Here is a 3,967-nt window from a genome sequence, read left to right as displayed (position 1 = left end):
GAGCTAGTTATCACTCTCTTCATGAAGGAAGGAGCCAGAGAATGGAGGAGTCCTGAAGGTCCTGCCCTCCTGGGCTCTTCGGGGCCCCTAGAATTGGCTGCTCCATAGCTGGCCTCTGTCCCCACCTGCAAGTGTGTACACAAAAACAGAGGTGTTCCGCTTGTCCTGCTCCTGCCTATTTGAGGTCAAGTGCTCTGCCAGTTCCCACACAACTCTAGTTCCAGGTGCTTCTCACTGGTAATACCCACTGAACCAAAGCCATCATCACTGTGGGGTGTGGCTATCAGGCTTTTTCATGAACCAAAAAGCCAACAGGGTAGAGGTGTGGGAAAACCTGTCACTCCTGACCTGAAGCCAGGTCACTGTGGAAACATCTGGAATACAGCCAGTTGCGCTGTTCCCTCCTCCCCCACATCCTTGCTCTGAACTCAAGAGTCATGTGGTTGGTGGAAGGTTAGGATGTGTTCTTGAACAGTAGGGGGTTCTCCAAAGGAGAAGTGTGGTGCTTTGGGAGGTAGAGGGCCTAGTGATGTGTAGTCTCAATGCATCCTTCATCGGGTCACCACGCCTTTCACACCCACATCCTGGTGAAGCCAGGGGATAGCTCATCAGGTCACCATGCCTGGTAAAGCTTCTGGCCATCAGGTCTTCGGATATACTCATGTGATTTGCTTGGGAAGCACATTAGCAAATCTGAAAGCCCCCCCAATACATTCCTTTCTGGGAACACTTCAGTCAAGAGAAGCAACCCAATCCAGTCTGCTGGAAGCTCTGGTGATAGACAAAAACTAGAACTGGGGGTGAGGGACCTTAAACTGACGGCCAATGCAGATGAGTCTAGAAGAACCGGCCAGCAGAGCCCAGCCCAAATTGTGGGCCCACACCATAGTGAGCCATTACGTACTTTTTGGAGGCTTTACATTTTAGGAATTCTGTTATAAATCAGAGATAACGGGAACACTGGTTTGATGTCTCCATTAGAGTGGAGACAAGGTCTCCTGTGCTTTGACTTCATGAATGAATGAGCTAACTGGGATCTGGGTGATTCCCAAATCCCAGTGGTTTCTGCTTCACCACCCTCTGGGAACTGAACTCTGGTCCTCTGGAAGAGCAGCAAGTACTCTTAACTTCCGAGCCATCTCTCCAGCCCTTCCTTCTTCTTTTTGCTGGTACTGAAGGTTGAACCAGGGCCTCTCAGATCCTATTAAGCAAATGCTCTACTCTGAACTGTATGCACAGTCCTTTTTGTCTTCGTATTTTGAAACAGGGTCATGCTAGCCTGTAAATAACTCACCTTGCAGCCTTAAATTTTCAGTCCTTCTGCCTGAAGCTCGCAAGTAGGTAGGATGACTTGCCTGTGCCACCAGACCTGATTTATATTTCTAGTCAAAGCAAGCAGTTATATTTAATACATAAGTATATGTGCTGGCTGGTTTTGTGTCAACTTGACACAAGCTAGAGTCACTGGAAAGAAGAGAACCTCAATTGAGAAAATGCCTCAATAAGCCTGGGCTATAGGCAAGCCTGTATGGCATTTTCTTAATTAGTGATTGATGGCGGGACCCAGTCCATTGACGGTGAGGTCATCCCTGAGTTGGTGGTCCTGGGTTCTATAAGAAGCAGCTGAACCAGCCGTGGTCAGCAAGCCAGTAAGCAGCACCCTCCATGGCCTCTTTCTCGGTTCCACCTCCAGGCTCCTGACCTGTTTGAGTTCCTGTCCTGACTTCCTTCAGTAATGGACTAAGATATGAAATATAAGCCAAATAAACCCTTTCCTCCCATATTTGCTTTTGGTCATGGTATTTCATCATAGTACCAGAAGCCCTAAGACAGTATATATAAACGTTTTATTAAAAGTAACCATGCGGCTGGGCGGTGGTGGCGCATGCCTTTAATCCCAGCACTCGGGAGGCAGAGGCAGGCGGATCTCTGTGAGTTCAAGGCCGGGCTGGACCGATAGCCTCTGAAACAATACAGAGAAACCCTGTCACGTAAAAACAAACAAATAAACAAAACAACAACAACAAAAAAGTAACCATGCTGTGGTGGCACATGCCTTTAATCCCAGCTCTCAAGAGGCAGAGGCAGGAGGATCTCTATGAGTTTGAGGCCAGCCTGGTCTACAGAGTGACTTCCAGGATAGGACCCAAAGCTACAGAGAACCCCTGTCTTGAGAAAAATACATAAAATTTGGGGCTGGAGAGGTGACTCAGCTGTTATGGGCCCTGGATGCTCTTTCAGAGGACCTGGCTGTGATTCCCAGCACCCACATGGATGATGGTTCCTAGCTGTCTGTAACTCCAGACTCAGGAGATCCGATGCCCTCTTCTGGCCTCCTCAGGTACCAGGCACCCACATGGTTCTCAGATATACATGCAAACAAAGCATCCATACACATAAAATAAATTACATTTTTAAAATAAATAAAATAAAATCTCTAATAAAAGAAAAATAGTATAAGACATTTAGTTATATATGTATGGACTATATAATTGTGCATAACTATAAATGAGGAATATGTTTAATTTATAAAATTATATATATATTATACACTGCCACAAACCTAATAACAACTGTGACAGTGAACATAATCATAATCATTGTTTTTTGTTTTTGTTTTTTCAAGACAGATTTCTCTGGGCTGTCCTGGAACTTGCTCTGTAGACCAGGCTGAGCTGAAACTCAGAGATCCGCCTGCCTCTGCCTGCTGAGTGCTGGGATTAAAGGTGTGCACCACCTTGTCATTCACTCTTTTTTTTTTTTTTTGGTTTTTTTCGAGACAGGGTTTCTCTGTGTAGCTTTGGAGGCTGTCCTGGAACTTACTTGGTAGTCCAGGCTGGTCTCGAACTCACAGAGATCCGCCTGCCTCTGCCTCCCGAGTGCTGGGATTAAAGGCGTGCGCCACCAACGCCCGGCTGTCATTCACTCTTAAAAAGGTATCTTAGAAGCTGGGCGTTGGTGGCGTACGCCTTTAATCCCAGCACTCGGGAGGCAGAGGCAGGCGGATCTCTGTGAGTTCGAGGCCAGCCTGGTCTACAGAGCGAGTTCCAGGACAGTCTCCAAAACAATACAGAGAAACCCTGTCTTGAAAACAAAACAAAACAAAACAAAAAGTATCTTAGAGAGCCCTGTTCTTACCACAGCTTTCCAATTGGGGAAACTGAGGCCCAGAGAGAGGAAATAACTCATCTGGGCTATGGTGCTAGCCCAGAGCCTCAGAGGAAGCCCCAGTCATCTGGGATCACAGGATGTGCCTCTCACCTCCTGGCTACGCTCTGGCTGACTCTCTGCTTGGTATAGAGGCTCCCCGCTAGAACCCTGCTCTTTAAACCCTCCTGTCTTGGTTTCCAGGTAGGTAGCAGGGAATCTATGCAGTGGGCAAGGAATCCAGGGGAGGTGACCTTGAGTCGGAGCTCAAGTGGCAGGAAAAGTTTGATGGATCACGATAAGGTAAGATCTGCGGGTTCCAGAGGCAGCCACCTGAGACTATCGAATCTGGACAGCAGCCTGCGGGCTCTCTCCTGACCTGAGCAGGTGCAAGGTAAAGGGAGGGAAAGGGGGAGAGGGGAGAGGGAAAGAAGGAGGACAACGGGGAGGCGTGGTCAGTGGGTGGTGGAGTAGGTTGCCCAGTAGTGTTTTAACTGGGTTACCTGGAGTTGCAGAGCCTCTGGGCCAGCTTCCCTTCGGTAAAACAAGGTTCTGTGTAGCAGTCTAAGAAAGGACTCAGGACTGGAACGGTGGACACTCTCGGGCTCAGAAAGGGCAGGCAGGTGGCCTGGTCAGCCGTGGGCATTCAGTCCCAGCTCCCCCTCTCCCTAGCTCACTCTTTCCTTCTGGCATAAGGGTTGTGACATCGCCCAGGCTGGTAGGAGCCCATTAAGGAACGACAGTGGTCTAGGACAGACAGACCCGTGGCTCAGCGAGAGCTACGAAAGGTCACCTCACTTGGTTTCCTAATGTCCTTGCC

The sequence above is a fragment of the Mesocricetus auratus genome, unplaced genomic scaffold (assembly GCF_017639785.1).
Source record: "Mesocricetus auratus isolate SY011 unplaced genomic scaffold, BCM_Maur_2.0 Super-Scaffold_4256, whole genome shotgun sequence".
Taxonomy (NCBI): Eukaryota; Metazoa; Chordata; class Mammalia; order Rodentia; family Cricetidae; genus Mesocricetus; species Mesocricetus auratus.
This window is presented reverse-complemented; position numbering follows the sequence as displayed.